The following is a 20,419-nucleotide window of genomic DNA, read 5'->3' on the forward strand; positions in this document are numbered from 1 at the left end:
GCACGAAAGGCGAAGACAAGTCAATGCGAAGGGAACCCCCTTCAGAAGGCGTTTGTTACGGCATGCGTATTGTTAGGCGCAGAGATCGGGCGGCCGACGACATCTCGACAAGTAACTGGTCCCAGCCCGCCCGCTGATAGGCATAATTTTCAAATTGTCACAAAATGTGTATCATTGAAAATCAACTGCTGCTTATTTCATCATGCGCTCGGTCCAGCGGACTTCTACTCTCTACCTCGAAAACCTCAGGAACGGTTCGCTAAGTCTACCCTCATCTGCTGAGGAACAGAACAGCTGTATTACAGCACCCTCTCCGTTTCACATTATGGGTAATGCGGTTTTCAAGAAAATGCTCGAAAACGTGCATACATGAAGGCACCTGATAGTCGCTTTCTGTTCCAATGCTCCATATCATAGTCCAGTACAGCGGTCCTTAACAACCTAAAACTACCGTTCAACAGCTAACATTCTTCACCACATTCATTCGACGCATCAATGGCCTCAGCAATGCTTAATAAACATTGCTCATACACAGATATGTCCGAAAAAGGAACAACTTTATTTGCTTCTGAGTGAGGCACTGCAACGCGCTCATGACCGAGGCACCTGCCGATGAACGTGCTATGCGAGCCATCGACCCCTCGAAACGGCACACAGGTCAACAGTCAGCAAGAAAAGATCCCTCGGTTACACAGGATTGTGCCGGTCCAAATAACTACAGGGTAAGGGGGAAAACGTGACGTCTGAATCAAATACACTTCTTTTCATGTTTACCGCGGCACCAAGTCCGCTGAATTCAGAATGTCGAATAACATCAGACAAAAATCATACACATATTTGTCAGTTTCCAAAACACTTGTTCTAGGTTTAAGGCCATGTAGTGTGCAACTAATTCAACACACAAATGGTTAAAATCGAGCTAACACTAATCGAGCTAATCGAGCTCATGGGATTTGCGACCTTCTCACATCCACCAAATTAAACGCCCTTCTATAGAAGAATAAAAATGTGGAACTGTATCAAATGCCAGCTGATTTGACAAAAGTGTGTCAATTCATAATTCAAAGACATAAGACAGAAATGGTTTTGTTTTTTTTGTTCTCTGGACGCCTGCATTCAAGCACGACTACATGTCAGCTGGCTTTCCTTTGTTTTATAGTCTTTTCACGCATTATAAGATAGAACGAATCAACAAAAACAGAACTTAACTGCACACCTGCATCTAACGACAAATTCACCATATCGCACGATTGACCAGTCAAGGGCGGCGTCTTAAACTATTCACAGAATATGTACAAGATGTTGCAAGCTCAGCTCTCAAAATGTCACCCTTCCATTTCCAAAGATCCAAAAGCTACCTGCAAAACTTAGCGACTCGAAGCCATTATGTCCGGCTGGGGTTCAGGCGAACTGCGTTGCTACCGGATGTGCTCCGTACATAGGCCTGCGTCACGTGGCGCCACAGCAGTTCCGCCCTTCACCGCTCATCGGAACAAAACGTGACTCTACGCACGACACAAACCCATGAAAACGCGAATTAAGCCGCTGCGCTCAGCCGGCGCGACGCCTTCTGGACGGAATTCCCTAGAGCTGGAGCGGCGTTTGCGGCAGGCGGTCTGTCCTCGAGGCCGGCTGACGCAGCGGCTTAATTCGCGTTTTCATGGGTTTGTGTCGTGCGTAGAGTCACGTTTTGTTCGATGAGCGGTGAAGGGCGGAACTGCTGTGTGGCGCCACGTGACGCAGGCCTATGTACGGAGCCTCCGGTAGCAACGCAGTTCGCCTGAACCCCCAGCCGGACATAATGGCTTCGAGTCGCTAAGTTTGCAGATAGCTTTTGGATCTTGGAAATGGAAGGGTGACATTTGAGAGCTGAGCTTGCAACATCTTGTACATATTCTGTGAATAGTTTAAGACGCCGCCCTTGACTGGTCAATCGTGCGATATGAGTGATTGTCGTTAGAGCAGGTGTGCAGTTAAGTTCTTTGTGTGTTCGTTCTATCTTATAATGCGTGAAAAGACTATAAAACAAAGGAAAGCCAGCTGACAGTAGTCGTGCTTGAATGCAGGCGTCCAGAGAACAAAAAAAAAAAAACCATTTTCTGTCTTATGTCTTTGAATTATGAATGACACACTTTTGTCAAATCAGCTGGCATTTGATACAGTTCCACATTTTTATTCTTCTATAGAAGGGGCGTTTAATTTGGTGGATGTGAGAAGGTCGCAAATCCCATGAGCTCGATTAGCTCGAGAGTGTTAGCTCGATTTTAACCATTTGTGTGTTGAATTAGTTGCAAACACTACATGGCCTTAAACCTAGAACAAGTGTTTTGGAAACTGACAAATATGTGTATGATTTTTGTCTGATTATTCGACATTCTGAATCAGCGGACTTGGTGCCGCGGTAAACATGAAAAGAAGTGTATTTGATTCAGACGTCACGTTTTCCCCCTTACCCTGTAGTTATTTGGACCGGCACAATCCTGTGTAACCGAGGGATCTTTTCTTGCTGACTGTTGACCTGTGTGCCGTTTCGAGGGGTCGATGGCTCGCATAGCACGTTCATCGGCAGGTGCCTCGGTCATGAGCGCGTTGCAGTGCCTCACTCAGAAGCAAATAAAGTTGTTCCTTTTTCGGACATATCTGTGTATGAGCAATGTTTATTAAGCATTGCTGAGGCCATTGATGCGTCGAATGGGATGTGGTGAAGAATGTTACGCAGGTGTTGAACGGTAGTTTTAGGTTGTTTAGGACCGCTGTACGGGACTATGATATGGAGCGTTGGAACAGAAAGCGACTATCAGGTGCCTACATGGTATGCACGTTTTCGGAGCACTTTTCTTGAAAACCGCATTACCCCATAATGTGAAACGGAGAGGGTGCTGTAATACAGCTGTTCTGTTCCTCAGCAGATGAGGGTAGACTTAGCGGACCGTTCCTGAGGTTTTCGAGGTAGAGAGTAGAAGTCCGCTGGACCGAACGCATGATGAACTAAGCAGCAGTTGATTTTCAATGATGCACATTTTGTGACAACTTGAAAATTATGCCTATCAGCGGGCGCGGGCTGGGACCCAGTTACTTGTCGAGATGTCGTCGGCCGCCCGATCTCTGCGCGTAACAATACGCGCATACCGTAACAAACGCCTTCTGAAGGGGGTTCCCTTCGCATTGACTTGTCTTCGCCTTTCGTGGCGCATGATGTGTTTTTATGAATTTTATTATATCATTTCATTTGAGGTCGATCTAAGCCGAGCGTACCAAATGAAAGCATTTTAGAGGGAATCGTTCGCCGAAGTTAGTTATATCAGTGTGTTACGATTCTTGTATAGGTATGTTGTAATCTGTGCCCTTCGCTTCTGGCCAATATTTTGGCATGCCAAAAACTGTGACCGGTCTCAGGAGGCTGTGATTTCACTTTGCTTTCACGCTCCGACTTGACTGACCACGCTCGACTCGGCCGGCCCGCTCTCTAGAGAGAAATATATTTGCAATCATCGCAGCGTCATGTATTTTTTTTCAGCTGTAGGAAACGCAATTATTTACATGTACCGCTACATAAACTGCGAAGTATTTGCAAGCAAGCCGTCTGATCATGAGGGTTTCCCTGCATTACGGCTATATTACCGCAGATTCACCATCCTTTTGTGTCAGCTCGAACAACAGGAGAGCCACACGCTGCGAAAAGACTAATGATAATGAGTCGAAAGCGGGCACAGATCTCGACAATCATGCGTGACAGTGGCACAAAACTAACAGACCCTGGCGCCGTGAAAAGGTAATCGCATTCTCACCACCAGGGCGGTTATGCAGCTCCGAAAATCATGGATTGGTCTGTGGAGCCTGTCACGCGCCGCAAACATCGAGTCCGCCTGTTTAGGGGCGTTTTAAGGATTGGCGCCAATGCCGGCGACAACAGCAGAGGAAGGCGCGACTTGACCTGAACGGTGTGAGTGAATGTACCAGCTGCAGCTCAGTACCACGCCTCAAGACTGTCCGACCCACAGATCCGTCAGTATTCGATCGGAAATCGGCCATGGTTACTTTTTCGAAACGGATGTCAAAAGCAAAGCAATGTGATTTGAGCCAACATAGAATGCGTCAATGAAAAGTCGCTCGCAGGTAGGCATGTTCATTATGACAGGCTCCAAACCACCGAAAGCTGCCCTTTTCTCAAACGTTGGTTACAGTGCCGAGTTATATATGACTGCTAGTCAATTGGTCTCGTCCACTGATATTGCCAAGCGTAATCAAAGTCGTATCTAGCCTATTTTCAGGCAATCTACGCTACAGCTGTAAGTCACGTACACGCTTGCTTAACCCTTACCAGCCGGACGTTTTTCCCATCTTGGCCGGCGGAGAGTGCCGCAGAAGTCCCCATCTTGGCCCGTCGAGAGGGCCGCAGGGGTCCCCACTTGGCCGGACGAGAGGGCCGCGGGGGTCCCCACTTGGCCGGTCGAGAGGGCCGCAGGGGTCCCCACTTGGCCGGACGAGACAACCGCGGGGGTCCCCACTTGGCCGGTCGAGACGGCCGCAGGGGTCCCCACTTGGCCGGACGAGAGGGCCGCAGGGGTCCTCACTTGGCCGGTCAAGAGGGTCGCAGGGGTCTCCGCTTGACCGGACGAGAGGGCCGCAGGGGTCCCCACATGGCCGGTCGAGATGCCGCAGGGGTCTCCACTCGGCCGGACGAGAGGGCCGCTGGAGTCCCCACTTGGCCGTTTGAGAGGGTCGCAAGGGTCCCCACTTGTCCGGACGAGAGGGCCGCAGGGGTCCCCACTCGGCCGGACGAGAGGGCCGCTGGGGTCCCCACTTGGCCGTTCGAGAGGGTCGCAGGGATCTCCATACTGTGTGAAAGCCGTGCTGGCAGAGCCAAGCGAGCGGCCTATCGGAAGTCTCGAGCAACACTAGACCAGTCTCAACGAATGACAGAAGGCCATCTTTGGTGGATGAAATCGGGTTCATGAGCTAAGATAAGGACATCTAGGTTTCCTTCCTTGCTTTTTTAAAGCCATAGCAGTAGGATAAACGGCATTTTGTATCCCTTTTGACACTATTATAACATTAAAGGCAGCTAAATGATCAAGGGGTTTACCCGTGCACTTCAAGACAGGCCGCAAGGATCGAACGCTGTATGTACATAACTCACCCCACGTAATATTGAAGGCTAAGCATGATATGGCAACAAAGGGAATGACACCTAATGGAGATTGTCAAACCGCATCGAAACATTCTTCAGAGCTAGAGCTTTAAAACAATGTTGGAACTAAGTGCCATGATAGGACTGCCTACCTTTCATGGCCAAGGTGTAATTTTAAGAATGATACTTCACTTTTATTTTAGATTTAAAGAATACTTCTGCGACTTGATAACCACTTTCAGGCGTAGGCTGTTTCTTTGTTGTGGCATGCTTGATCCTCAATACATCGCGAAGGTGGGGCTGTTCTGCGAAGTGTAGTTAGGCTAGCACACTGAAGGTAGCTAGTTCTATGTTAAATGCGTGGCATAAAGCACATATATGCATATATACATATATACACATATATACATGCATATATATGTATGCATATATATATATATATATATATATATATATATATATATATATATATATATACACACACACACACACACACACATATGTATATATATATATATGTATGTATACGTATAGACATAGTTTAAAATCCCCGCGGAGTCAGCCTTAATGATCTTTTTTGATGTTTGTTTTCGGTACATCTGATGACAGCTTTCGCTTCTTCTTGATGTTTGTTTAAAGTCTCACTAAAGGTCACGATATAAGGAGCGTACAGAATGTCATATTAATGTCACTTTATGATGACATTGTCACGATGATCATGTTATGATATCATCAAACCTCATATGTAATGCGATAAGTTAATGAAATTTTGATAGCCATCAAAGATCTTACCGCTCAGTACACCCTGAAAGTCAAAAGTAAGCATGCATCAGGCCTAAATTTTATCATCCACGGGAGCTTTCGGAATAGAATGAGTTTTTTGAACGCATCAATCAACCCTTCAGACGAGACCTTTGCAACCAGCGTCCACCGAAAACCCAGTGGCGCCGGCAAATACCTGACTGGATAGAGCATGTGCCCCGACAGGTACAAAGCCAGTATTATACAGGCTTGCAACCAACGAGCCCATGAACATTGCTTGCTATGGCCTCTTGTACATCAGGAGCTTATTCGAGTCAAGAAGATCCCAGCCAACAACGATTGGGACCTGCGCACTATGGAAGACCAGATCAATGGAACCATGTCTCACTGCCTGAAACCAAAACCAGAAACAGAACATCAGGATATGAACCATCCGTTTTTTGAGAACGTGACGTACCCTGGTTAAAAAAACGAACGAAAAACCTCTGCAAAGCATTGTCCATCACAATTGTCAAGACGGTTCCCAGAACATCATCAAACTTGACATCTATTACAAGAGTCCAACTCCATCCTCATTGATTATGCAAAATAACCCTTCACATGATTCGGCTCCACTCAAAGAAAACAGCGCCTTACATCACTATATATGCAACATGGGAGACTGTGCGCTCATATCTAATAGTGCATAAGTGGCCGAACTACAACATTTTCCAGACGTCTGAGTATGCACAAACGAAAAGGCGGCCCATGCACGCACGCAAAACCAAACACAAAACCCACCTGACACGCGAGATATTTCACTATACCATAAAAGCCATCGCAAGCTTCACATAGAGACGAAGATTCGTCACTCTAAGAGCAATACACATCCGCAAATGGGACCCGCTCATTAACACACAAATGCGCGTGGAACCCTCCATGTGTACGAAGGGCCATCATTAGAGCGGAGAGCGCATGGGCATTGAATGCTTTGCGTGTTGCAGGTGAACGTTGTTACCCGTCATTGATGAGTATATGTGATGCGTAAATGCTTACGTCTGTGATGTGGTATGCATGCAGCATGTTTGCGCCGCACCGGTATTACAAAATCTGATGCATGTAGACATGAGATCTACGTTAGAATAATCACAAGAGAAGTTGAATTTTACACATGCGACTTTGTCTGTTATTGTTACTCTAGAAAATCTCCGGTGAAGGATGAAACGCTGAGAATATAGGTTATACCAGGTCATACAGTATGGGAATCGTTATCTTCTTCGTATCATGAGCTTTGGTGCCATTTTAAGCGAACATCGGGAAGAAGCGGAAGCTGTCATCAGGTTTGTTGAGAAAACATGGAAAAATTACCAATACTGATTCCGCCGTGATTTTCAACAAAATATGCGTAAATAGTAATCTGCTTCCTAAAGTAACACACACACACACACACACACACACACACACACACACACACACACACACACACACACACACACACACACACACACACACACACACACACACACACACACACCACACACACACACACACACACTCACACACACACACACACACACACACACACACACACACACACACACACACACACACACACACACACACACACACACACACACACACACACACACACACACACACACGCATATATATATATATATATATATATATATATATATATATATATATATATATATATCAGTGCACGTTATTTGGTGCATTTAATCTAACTTCATCCTGGATGGGCTAAGCTATATTTTGCTGAACGGTATCATGTAGCATGACAAAATACAGAAAGCGATGTAGGGAAGTCCTTTGGAATGCATATTTTAGGAAGAACACGCATGTCCGGCGCTGAAATTCGAAATATCACCGACAAGATTTCGACAAACGAGTCATAGCCGATTGGCCAATAGCTAGTCAGCATTTGTTAATTAGGTTTGCTGATTAGCTTAGCTAGAGTCATAGTTGAAAGACGGAGCAGACAAATGCTCCGAAGAAAGCTTCTTAACATTATTTGACAGCGCCTAATTTGGTACCAAATCTGAAGTGAACGAAAAACAGAATAAGCATAATCAAAATCCGCGCACAGTGTACCGTGAATTTTCTACTCCAAAAGCGTTTTTGTTTGGCATCGTCGTGTACCTATTCGTTGTTTATGTTTGCTGTACATCATTATTTGAAATCCGCAAACTAAAACGACGAATTGGGACTTGATGACGAATCAAAAACGCTTCCAAAATGAATTTTACTGGCAATTTGGATGGGCCCGGCAACGTAACATGGGATTTGTCCCTCGTCGTCCTATTTTCTGTGTATTTCAGGTGGGTTGGGTGCAGGTGCAGGGGCAGATCAGATGGGATGGGTATCAACTTAGCTCCCTGCCTGAGGTCCCTTACCTGACAAAGGCTAATGTGCGTAAAAACATGGTCATTAGAATTTACAGTATCATGCATTCAGCGGTTTAACAATTGCTCCAGAAAGCATAGAGTCTTTTGGGGCTTATCGTCCCCGGGGAGTGCTCACCGCTTCTGAAAAACTGGACTTGAAGCACAGCGCACTTCAAGAACTATACTCTGAACCGTCAGTCGTCATTTGCGAATGTCAATGTTGGCAAATAAGTTGGTGCAGCACTGGTGCGCTAATTCACAAACAACGTGTCAGCCAGACGAGCCGACCGTGATTTCAACTGAAGAACACGTTCACATTATTATCTGGCTATACCGACTGATCATGCACCAGCACGGCGTCAATTTAGCGTTGTGGGCAAGGCGGGGGGGGGGGGGACAGCTGTCTCCATCCCCAATTCCGGACAACATTAAAAAACCCTATGGTGGTTATGGTTATGGTTATGGTGCAAGAAAAGACGCAAGGGTAAAAATTTCATCTGTCTCAACAAAATTTCCGCCTCCACGCGCTCCACCAACTAACAGCATTACTTGAGGTTTACTAAAAAAAATCCACCGGATGGCGGAGCTTTTCCCGCCGGAAAAAATAATGCCATCCCACTGCATCCGCCAGTGGCAGTGAAGCGTACAATGGTGCACGCTCCTCTGGCCGCGGGTGGCGCGCTATCCCGGATGGCGTCTACAAGCGGGGCGGCGCGAGCCCGCCGGCCTCGGTCGCAGCGCGTCCGCCTGCCGCGCTATAAAACCCCGGCTCGCGGCCCACAGCGTCACACTCTGCATCATGTCCCGCGCCGCTTACTGCCAGCCCGTCGACGATCGTGGGCGCTTGCTGGTGCTACGCGGCGATCGCGGCGCCAGTGCGCTCCAGACCGGGTTTCGCCGCTGAGCGAGCGCGTGCCCCCGCCGCCGCCAGGCGGCGCCGTGCCGCTCTCGTTTTGTTTGCTGGGACGACCGGCGCAGGAGGGAGTCCCGGCGCGGCCCGATGCGCCACCCGCCGCAGGTCAGTTTGAGTGGTCAGGTCAGGTTAGGTCAGGTCGGATCAGCTCGGTCTCCCGCGCCGTTGTCTCGCCGACGAATTGGCGGCTAGTAGCCCCACTCATCACCTTCGGTCTCCTCAGCACGAAAAATTGGTTTCTCCTCGACTCGCCAGTCCCGGACAACATGCTGCCATGGCGGTCCACGGGCTTTGAGTCTCTCATTCTATGTCCAACCAAGACAAACTTTCACGAGTTTTTTATGCCTGAGTCGCCAGTCCGAGACAGGCTCGTACCCACGCTCAGTCGCTGACCCTCCTGCGACGAGGTGAGCCTGGGCTAGTCGGCTGTGATCTTGACACTTGCTTGACCTCAGCCTTCCGTTGCTGTTTGTGGTTGGCAACAATGACATCACCTGACGCAAGCCAGGAGTTATTGATCTGTTACAAGAAATAGTTAGCAGATATGTCTTCACTATATCTGTTGAAGACATTTTTGTGATTGCATGCATCACTGTTCACTCTAAAAGACCTAAACAAGTATGCAAGATATTCGTTTCTTACATTTACATTTATTCGTAACAGCCGTGATTACCGCTGTCCGTAATTGTCTCTTTCGGATAATTTCATTAACATGACAGCTAGTCAGAGACCACATGGCAGTTTTTCCTTAAACCGATGATGATGATAAGTCGAATCAGGTTTCGTACACCTACTCAGGTGAAAATTCATTTTTAGCAGCTATTGGCGGTATGATCTTGGATGGCCAACATACGACGTTAGTTATGTTAGCATAAGTCAAATATGGGTATGCAATGGACTAACATTTTCGAGCAAATCTTGTCCTTGTTCTCCAGCCTTGTAAGTCATACCTCCTCGCCATCACCTGGTTTGATTACATTGAAAAGCGAACCCACCGTTGGAAGCTGTCCCACAGTGTCTGCCAATGTGTCCCGCCTGAAGCAGTCGCGTTGTCTGACTTTCCTCAGCGCCGTCGGGCGCCGACGAAGCCGACTGAGTACGCTCTGCTGAAGTGCGCCACGTTCTCCTGCTGCTGAAAAGGCAGGGCGGAGTCGAGCCCTTCGCGGTTTCCCGCTGCTGAGATGGCAGGGGCCGAGCGAGCCCCTTCGCGGTCTCCCGCTGCTGAGATGGCAGGGGCCGAGTTGAGCCCGGCAGGTCCGCTGCCCGAGTGAGGACGGCCAGACCGGCTGCGCAACACAACACTGGCTGTTGTGTTGCAGGACAGGTGTGTCGTGAAGCAACGGTCAGCGATGATCGTGTCCTCCCGCCCAAAGAAATGAGAATGCAACCGATGCTGTGACCGGAGAGAACGTTTTTGTATCCTACTAAGGGAAAAACACCGGGCGGTGCGATGCAATGGCATGCTGTTTGGGCAATGGTCTCGCTTTTGTATTCACTCAGTGATCCCGCTCAAGCTGGTTTCAATTTGCGCCTCGCTCGACAATTTTATTTGCACGTGTTAGTACTTAATGTTGTTGCTCTGAGTGTTACGGATCAATGCCTGGTGATCTTACGACTTTCTTGTTCCCGTCGTGATGCAAGCATACGTATGTCAAAGCATTTACCCAGCCCCCGCTGGTCGGCTGTTCGTCCGTTTGTGTGATGCAAATAGATCTCATCACAAATAACTTGCATCGTTTTAATTCCACTCGCTTGGCATCCTGAGCTGAGCTGAGCTGTGGATACTAGTGCTTGGAACCAGCTTTATAGTCAGCAGTCCCTGGAAACCTTTCGCGTCATGACGCTCAGCGGCATTCCTGTCTTATATGTCCGAGCTCGACAGAATCTGCTTGTCTTAATCTGCGCGCGGACGGAGGCTGACAGTTTATCCTGATGCCCTAGGCCGAGGCATTTGGTGCTACGACGGGTGTAACTCTGAATGTTTTTGACGATTTATGAATTCGAATTTCAACATGAGGCCTGTAGCGATTCATGGAAAGATTATGCTGAAATCAACCTACTGCTTCGCCTACGAATTATTCCTAAAGGTGGCAAATTGCTATTTTCTCAAGGGGTCAAGTCAGCATTAACCCATATGGAACGGGCCAAAGCTGCACTTCACCGTCGCGGTCTGTGAGACAAGCAAAGCCTCCACTCGTATGGTGACAGGGTCGTCACAACTAAAAAAACAGCTTCACCGCCGGTGCGGTGCCGGAAGCCGGCGTGTCAACATTATATCAGCTCAGGGGGGGGGGGGGCAATGAGATCAGATTGCTTTGTAGCGCTTCAAGGGACTGATTTTTAAGCAACGTCTTTGCTGTGGAAGGAAACGCGCTGCATTGAATAACCGGATGTGAGATAGAAATTGTCATAGTTGCCTCAGCTTCAAAGGGTCGACTTTGACTCCCAGTTCAGTTCCAGTTCAAATAAGTATGTCTGTTAGTAAATATATTAATGTCGGCACACTGCAGGAAGATATAGTGATAATATAAAATATAAGAAGCAAGAGAGAGAGAGAGAGAGAGAGAGAGAGAGAGAGAGAGAGAAGAGAGAGAGAGAGAGAGAGAGAGAGAGAGAGAGGAGCGAGAGAGAGAGAGAGAGAGAGAGAGAGAGAGAGAGAGAGAGAGAGAGAGAGAGAGAGAGAGAGAGAGAGAGAGAGAGAGAGAGAGAGAAGAGAGAGAGAGAGAGAGAGAGAGAGAGAGAGAGAGAGAGAGAGAGAGAGAGAGAGAGAGAGAGAGAGAGAGAGAGGAGAGAGAGAGAGAGAGAGAGAGAGAGAGAGAGAGAGAGAGAGAGAGAGAGAAGGGGACAAATTTACAAAACTAAAAACAGAAGGTTGAGGTGTGCCCCAGACTGTTAATACAATTGAGAGGGGAGGACGAGTACTGAAAATGAATTCACCGCAAACCAGTCACTGACCTCAGGGAATCTTCGTAATAAAAAAGATATGGTTGACATGCCGAACAGACAGCTACAAAGCATTCGTCCGTGACGTATCTTATGAAGCGCTTTGTTCCTGAATAATACCCGTGTTGTGCATAAACCGACAGCATTGCTCAGACATAAAATGTCACCGTTGCTAGACCATTGAAAATTGTCAAGAAACTCACTTGGCACCTCCGACATCAGGCGTCAGTTTAAGACGCCAAATATCGCGGACATGTCCACGGACTCCGCAGATCGGAGCGATGTGGAGCCGAGGTTCACAAGTGTGCGACCAAAGCCATCTGTCCTGCAGACAGTAATGCCGAGTTCCACACTGATAGCTGCCGTGCGACAGTCATGTATGTAAGCGCAGCAGTCACATCAGACGGAATCGGACAGCCACAGAGACATCCTCACGTCTGGTCAGCCATGATCTCTGCTGCCATTCTGCTCTGCGTTGTTGGTAAGTGAAGCTTACTAGCTGCAGCGGTCGCCAAGCTAAGATATTTCACGTCATTGAACTTGCTCGTCTTTAGTTCATATTCCACGCGTGATAAAGTCCTCCAGTCAGTGATTGCTGCCAGCGCCATTATTTTAACAACGTAACTTGTGATTTTAGTGTTCTTAGCTTCTCTATCGCTCATTTAAACTTAAGGAATGCATGCTATGCAATGGGGGCGGAGTAGAAGAATTTCTAACGCCATTGTCTGCATCTATTGCATTATACGCATCAGCTTTTTAAATCAGCTGACCTAAAAATAATTATAATCGGCTGAGCGCGGTTGCATGATCTGTTGGTCTAAGTGCAGCGTTTAACCTTTTCATGACACTTGGCGTGATCTATCTGCATTAATGTCTCCACGTAATGCAACTGCACCAAGGATGCCATCAAAGAGACAAAGTCATTAATGGTGACTTAGGGTAAACTATATCGCTTTTTCATTCCAGACGCCAGAGAGTATCACGGACATAAGATAACCATGACAAAGAGTCTATATTAAGGAACATACCGCCTGGCGTAGGCCTAAATGTGATCTGAACTCAAATATTAGAACAATCTCGGAGGTTTTTGATCACCTTGACCTTCTTAAGGGCGACTATGGTCTTTTGGTGCCATGATCACTTAACTGATATAAACACCAGAAACGTTTTCCTAAGAAGAGGTATCAAGGTTGAATTTTGCTGTTTTAGGAGGTCTGAGTGCACATCGGACATCGATCTGGAGTCTGGCTTTGCTTCACCTTATTTGACCTGAAGGTTAACCCACCAACCTGAAAATCTGGCATATATACGATCACATACATACCTACCCGCCTACGCATTTCATGCCTCAAGCCCTCATAGCTTTTGAGATATTAAGGGCTCAAAATGACCACACCATCCGGGCATGTCGCGTTCAACCGACTACGCGGGCGCATTTTATCGCACGTGCACCGGCCACAATGAACGCCTGCTTTGGGTGTTCCGCATCTCGACACGCCCGATGAATACCCCAGCGATGATGACGCTCCCGGCAGCGCGAGGCGGCGCCGTGGACGTACACTTCACGGCCCCAGCCGTCCGACCTCGTCGTGTCCAGAGACGGCAGCGGGCTGCTCGAATGTCGCCCTGAGTGCGGTCGTCACCTGCGCCTGGCGACTGGAGACCGGGCTCAACACCACCGGCTTCTGAACTCCGCTGCCGCCGCCGCTGATCGAGCCGGTGGCGCCGCTGCCACCGAACGAGTGCAGTATCCGGCTGACAGCACCCCGACGCGCTGGACGGCGGCCGGTACCGCTGCCGCCCCTACAACGCCAGGTGGCGCGCAGATCGACAGCGACTGGGCGAACGTGCAGGGAGGTGGCGGCTTCTGGCGGGAGCAGAAACACTTAGCGGCGGTGGGCGCATCGGAGTGGGATTGAAGGGAAGGGATGAAGGGATCAGACAAAGTGGCACATATACTTGTGTAGTGAGGTGTTGAAGATGCAGAGATACTCTGACAGCTCGATAACCTCATTTCAAGGTTGCTAGTGTAAGATGCGTCGTTAACTACCAAATAAGCATTTTTTCCTGGTACTGACTATATATTGATCAGGCCTGTAAAGAAGCAGAAACGGCATCGCTAGGATTACCTAGGCTTCTGATCGCACCATGGTCGTGGATGGCAAGACAAAACCAGACATTTACGAGGATGAGAGCGGCGGTCCAGGGTGAATAACACCCAATTCAGTATGATAGCACCGAAACAGTGGTGTTTTCAATTAGGTTTAATTTTCAATTAGGATCCTAAGAGAAGAAAGTTGTTGAACACTATTCCTGCGGTTTTTGACTTCGGTGCATCGCTCAGCTGAGCTTTTCGGGAAGGGACGGAAATGCCAGAACCTTGACATGTGTTTTGATTGGGTTTCAATTTTCGTACAAAACCAGCCGGCCGAAAAAGCCTAAGCTCCATCTCGTCTACGAAATTTCGCAACACGATTGTTTTCCGATGACGGACACCTAGGGTGTTGTTATCGTATGGCATGATGTCAGTGTTGGATACGAAGACGCTGGGATCGTTATAAAAGATTCAATATGGAAGATGACCGTGAACGGAGGCCTGAAAACGCCGATATCAATCGGAAACAGCTACAAATCAAGTTTGGTCTTGTTTGTCAGCGAAAACGACCGCTGGACTTTTACCTAACCGAAACGAAGCAGCCCACGAAGTGTTCACACTCAGCGGCCTCGCGTCTGCCGTCTCAGCTGCAATGATGAGATCGGCGACGGGTACCAACGTGCTTCTGTCGAGCGTCGAAGTGAGAGAAGGTGCTGGGTCGAATGCAGGAAATGGACACTTGACCGGTGACAATAGTGCTGCCGTTGATCGGTGCGCTGTATTCTTTTGGCAAAGACCTGGTAATGGATATGGGTATGAAGTTGCAGAGGTAGAAAGGGTACCCGGATTTGGAAGGGGGATCGACAATTGAGTGTTTGTGAGCATCGGGAACGTGTTAGCCTCTAAAATATGCTAGGCATGAGGCAGGCTCCGTCACAGGTAACTTAACAAGAGCCCATCCACCAAACATCCTTTTATTGTTTCTCAACATGTCTCGCAACCGTCGCCATCAGCGCCGTGGCGTTCCGCAGGTTCTGCCGCCCACCACCACCACCGTTCTTCCGCCCACCACCACGCCCTTCAGCTGCACCGGACCGGACGGGCTGTACCCCGACCTCAGCGACTGCCACTACTACTACATCTGCGTAAGCGGCCAGCCAGTCCGCGAGGAGTGCCCCTTCGGCCTGGTCTTCAACCGATCCACACTCAACTGCGACTATCCAGACCACGTGCCGGAATGTCAGTAGAGGTAGACAGACTCGAGTCCGCGTGCAAGTGAAGGTGGATAGGCTCGTACCCGCGTGCCAGTAGAGGTGAACAGGCTAGCAATACGCGCAAGTGGAGGTAGATGGGCTCGCCGGCCATTGAAGGCTGGCGGGTTCGCATCCGTGACTCAGTAGAGGTGGACAGGCTAGTGCGCTAGTACCAGGGGTGGTGGGCAGGATCGTGCCCGTGTGCCGGTAGAGGTAGACAGGGGCACGAGCCTGACAGCTTCTGCTGATACTCAGGTACGAGTCTGACTACTTCTCCTTCGTGTAAACATCAACCTTCGGCCACGAACATTAACGGCGGCGTGCCAGGATGTTATTCACTCGCAAAATGAGTGCACAGTAGTGCTGGCAACGCGATCCAGTGCGATAAAATATGTGTGCTTCATGGTTGCCTGCAACAGATGCCAATGACTAGTTGCTAAAAAAACTCATTTGCTTTGCTCTGATTGTGGTTGACAGAAAACAGTGCAAGGCAAGGTTTACGATGCCGTGGCATTCATGAAACGGATTGCGAATGAACATAGCATCGTGCAGCGTGAAGTGTGGCTTTACGACCGAGGCCTTGAAGTGGTTCCACATCAGGTCGCAGTCGCAGCGTGGGAAGTTTGTCCGGGGGCTCGACCGAGGCAGGTCAAAACAGTGTACCGGATTCGTTCGTGAGGTCGCCATGATGGACTTGCACTTAAAATTTAAGTCAAAGGTTTGTATGTCTTTCGCAGCGGAAATCATTATTAAGTGCGCTTTCTGCTTTGATGGTAGTACGATGCCGACTATCTAATAATGATGTAAATAGACGTCACACATCAGCCGTGGCTATTTTCTCGGTGGCGACGGTGGTGCCACCCGGTGGTCGAAGGGTGTACGCGGATGATGGTTTGCACAATGCACAAACTATGGCGAGTTTTGCATCTGCAAGGTCAGTCTGCATACGTGCCGTGTGGAATAACTATTTCGGCGCTTTCTACCTATCTTTGATGATGCGTACTGCACTGTCTAACCGGCAAGTTGGTTTCGTCATTTAGTACGTAAATAACACGAGGTGGATAACTTTCCCGTTGCGAAGCACAAACACACCTCGATAACGTAAAAATGCTCCATGCGGCTTAAGTGCCGCGTTAATCCCGAACAGAAAAGAAACACGCAACGTGGAGTCATGCATGCATTCTTGGTGTTTACTTAGTTTTCGGTTCGGAATTCTACAGGTGAATATTGTGTAACTGCGTTTGCAATATAGGCAATTGTAGTATGATTCCGCGCGGGAAAACTTACAATAATCTATCGCAAAAATAGCATGGTTGAATTCTTTTAACTGCGCTTGAAGCGCTGTGCACCGGACGCTTTATGTTCAGGTTGGGAACATCACTTCTATTAAATATCCCGTAAACAGGCGCCTGGGTGGTCGGTTGAATACCCTTCGCTCGGTTGGGAGTCCATTTGACCCCCTGAGATCTCCAAAAGAACGAAAGTAGAGCTACCAAATTTTCAGGGGTTATTGATATGTGTGTGAAGTCACTTGCGTTAAACTTTGATGTCCATAGGTTATGACCTTTAGGTAAAATACGGTTAAACGAGGCCAAACTCAAGACTGGGGTCCAAAGTGCCTCAGGCTTCCAATGCAACCGCCTTGCACCTAGATAGCTGTTCTAAGGAAAAGGCCACTGGTGTTTATTTTGGGTAAATAACCTACTTTGAACCTTAGAAAGTGATGGTAGTTGGTTTTTTATTTAACACGCGCTCTGGTGGGAGGGGTGAGGTCAAATTGACCTCCTCCGAAGGTTTTTCCAGAATGGTTTCCGAAATGCATAACTGTAGACAATTGAATAGCAGATCGTTTTGCATAACAAATTAGATGTACCTTGTAAGGTCTCTGATCTATGGCAGGTTAAAGTCAAGCCATGGTTTCAGGGAAGGTAATTTCTAGGGAATACTTCAACCTGATCCGACAGCGGAGTGTTAGACAAAGCCATACATCTCTGGGATGCTTTCTTAGGCAACATAGCAGTTGATTGAGCGAATTACATTGACATGAGGTCAGGTATGAAGGTCACACCAAGGTCAAAACCAACCTGTTTTGTTACTTCAGGGCTTGCTGTATGGGATAGTTTCTGGCGCTCATTTCGAATCTATTGATAACAGGAACCGTATTACACATCTTCCATGAACTTCTTGGAGGTCATAATAGGTCATCGACCTAAAGTGACCCAGGTCAACATTTTGTTTAAGGAACATACTGCCTAGCGTAATCTTTGTCGGTTAGTCAGATGCAAAACTCAAAGCAATCTTGTATGATTTTGGTCGCCTTGACCTTTAAAAGGTCAAACAAGGTCACTGATCTTGAATGATAATGTGACCTTTTGCTTAGGAACGGTTGTCTAAGTTCTGAGAACACTTTGGAGACCAACCTGCAACTTGACCTTGTTTGACCTTATTTGACCCAAAGGTCGAATACCTAGGAACCTGAAACTTTGACCTGAGTGAGTTCACGTACAGGTCAACACACCCTGTAAATTTGGTGCCTCTCTTAGTTTCCGAGATCTCAGGGGGTCAAACTGACCCCCCACCCGAGCAAAGGGTATCTAGCCGGCCACCCGGGCGCGTGTTAAATAAGCGTTAAGGATTACGCTGGGCAGTACGCTCCTAAAGCAAAGGTTTGATCGGGGTCATTTTAGGTCAGTGACCCACTCTGACCTTTAAGGAGTCCATGAAAGATGTTTGTTACAAGTCTTGTTATCAAGATATTTGAAATGAACATCATAAACCACCTCACAAAGCAAGCTATGCAGCAAAAATCAGGTTGGCCTTGACATCAGTCTGACCCTCACTCTTGATCCAAGGTCAATGAAATTTGTTGTCATTCTGAACTGAATTGTATTATTGCCTAAGACTTTACCTCAGGGACGCACGGCTTCGTCTAACCCTCCGCTGTCGCATCAGATTGAACGATTCTTTGGAAACTACTTTTGCTGACAGCCACGACCTGACTTTGACCTTCCATAGGTCAGGAACCTTACAATGTACATCTAACCGCTTGTTTCCGAAATATCCGCTATTTAATTGCCTACAGCTCTGCAAAATTTAGCGCAGCCTTGCTGCGTCGTTCGAAAATTATTTTATAAAAATATAAAAAGAGGGGGCGGGCAGCTGGACGCACACCCGAGCGTGTTTAAATACCTGAATTTCGAATACCTCCATGCCGTTGAATACCTTGACACCGTTAAATATTGTTCATTTACCTCGATTCGTGTTCACATGCCTGTAGTAGCTGCAGGCGTTGAACACCAGAACAAAGAGTAAATTGGAAATGTGACGCCTTCTTCGTGCAAGGAACTTCCATTCACATGGGCAAATTCCTCTTACCTGCCAGTTCCTTTCAAATCAGGCGCGAGTTGTCATATCTGCGCCAAAGGTGTATCATAATAAATAAAATTCTTGCAAAAAACATCAAGAACTGGAATGCCCGCTCAAGCATGGGTAGCACCTGTACTCCTGTGAGCGTATAGTACGCAACGCATCAAACATTAGCCTCAGAGTGACATCCCGGATTCCATTGTCGTAAGAATCAGATGTCGTAGAAATAAAGTCACTGCGTTGATCGCGGCCACAGAGGTAAGTGTAGGCAGGAGGCCGAGCACGGAAGTGAGCAATTTTCTATTTCAACGATGAATAGTTTTTGTTAAAAAAAGATCGCCACTCAAAGTGCCACAAAAGTCTTGCAGAACAAATAGGCTTTTATTGACCCTCTAGACCAAAAATATGGTCTGCAAAATAGCTCTCAAGACCTAAGAGACGTTTGTGCACATATCTAGTGCATGCAACTGACACTCCGCTTTCAAAATTACACGTGGTGTCCGCGAAATGAGTAAGCATGGTTAACAACACCAAAGTGCTCCCATCATTCATCAGGTGCCGAAATGCCCTCGAGATTGTGAAGCGAAATGACATCGGTGAAACCGTTTTCCGAGACCTGCGAAGCGTCATGATAGTCGATACACCATCCTTTGACTGTTCTGATGCTGTGCATACTCTTTGAATTCGCCCACACAGTCCCATGTCCTGCTTCTCTGTCTTCTCTGTCTTCCCATGTCTGCTTCTCTCATGCCCTGCCTCTCATTGCCTTCTTCTCGCTGGTGCAAAAGCCTCGATGGCGCCTCCCCTCAAAAACCGACCACCTCAACAAAAACTTAAGGATGATGATCAAAAACAAGTTTGCCTGGAACAGGTTAAGATTTAGATGAGCTCAAGCAGTACAATTGTGCAGTATTTTTCGTGGTATACATCTGAACCCGACATTTTGTAAACGTCTGACATACCCGTGCCCATCCCGCAATTTTCCCAAAATTTACACTCATCCCAACGTGTTACCCACTCCACATCGGTACCGATCGCCTCACACCTTACGCGGAGCCCTCTTCAGCAGACTCCCGCGCCAGTACTGCAGATTCCTGATGAGTTCAGTGAACCGGCGTACTTACCTGACGAGCTGGCGGCGGAGTGGCTTAGGTCTGCGGGCGTGACTCATGCGGACTACAGTGAATGGCCGGCAGCACATGCTGGTCCGGCCCGACCTCGCGCGCTGTTGAGGGACACGGGCGAATGGTTTTAGGCACGGGGGGAGGGAGGGGAATAACCGGCAGACTGGCAGCCCATGAACTGACTGACCGATTCATACCGGCGAGCGTGTCAGTAAGCAGACGTTCGTAAATTTTCCTGACTCTTTTGGAAAGATACGCTGCGTCAATTTTGTAATGCGGTCTGATGGATGCACATCGGTGCATGCATCTCCTTGTATGGCCTAAGTGTGACCATCTTTGCCATTGAAACAAAAGGTTATCTTTGAATGACGAAAACAGTAATGTTTTTGGAACACACAACGGATTGCTGTTTCGCAATAGCAAAAAGGTATGTAACAATTAGGAA

This window comes from Pollicipes pollicipes, unplaced genomic scaffold (assembly GCF_011947565.3).
Source record: "Pollicipes pollicipes isolate AB1234 unplaced genomic scaffold, Ppol_2.1 Scaffold_2555;HRSCAF=2994_pilon_pilon_pilon, whole genome shotgun sequence".
In the NCBI taxonomy this organism is placed as follows: Eukaryota; Metazoa; Arthropoda; class Thecostraca; order Pollicipedomorpha; family Pollicipedidae; genus Pollicipes; species Pollicipes pollicipes.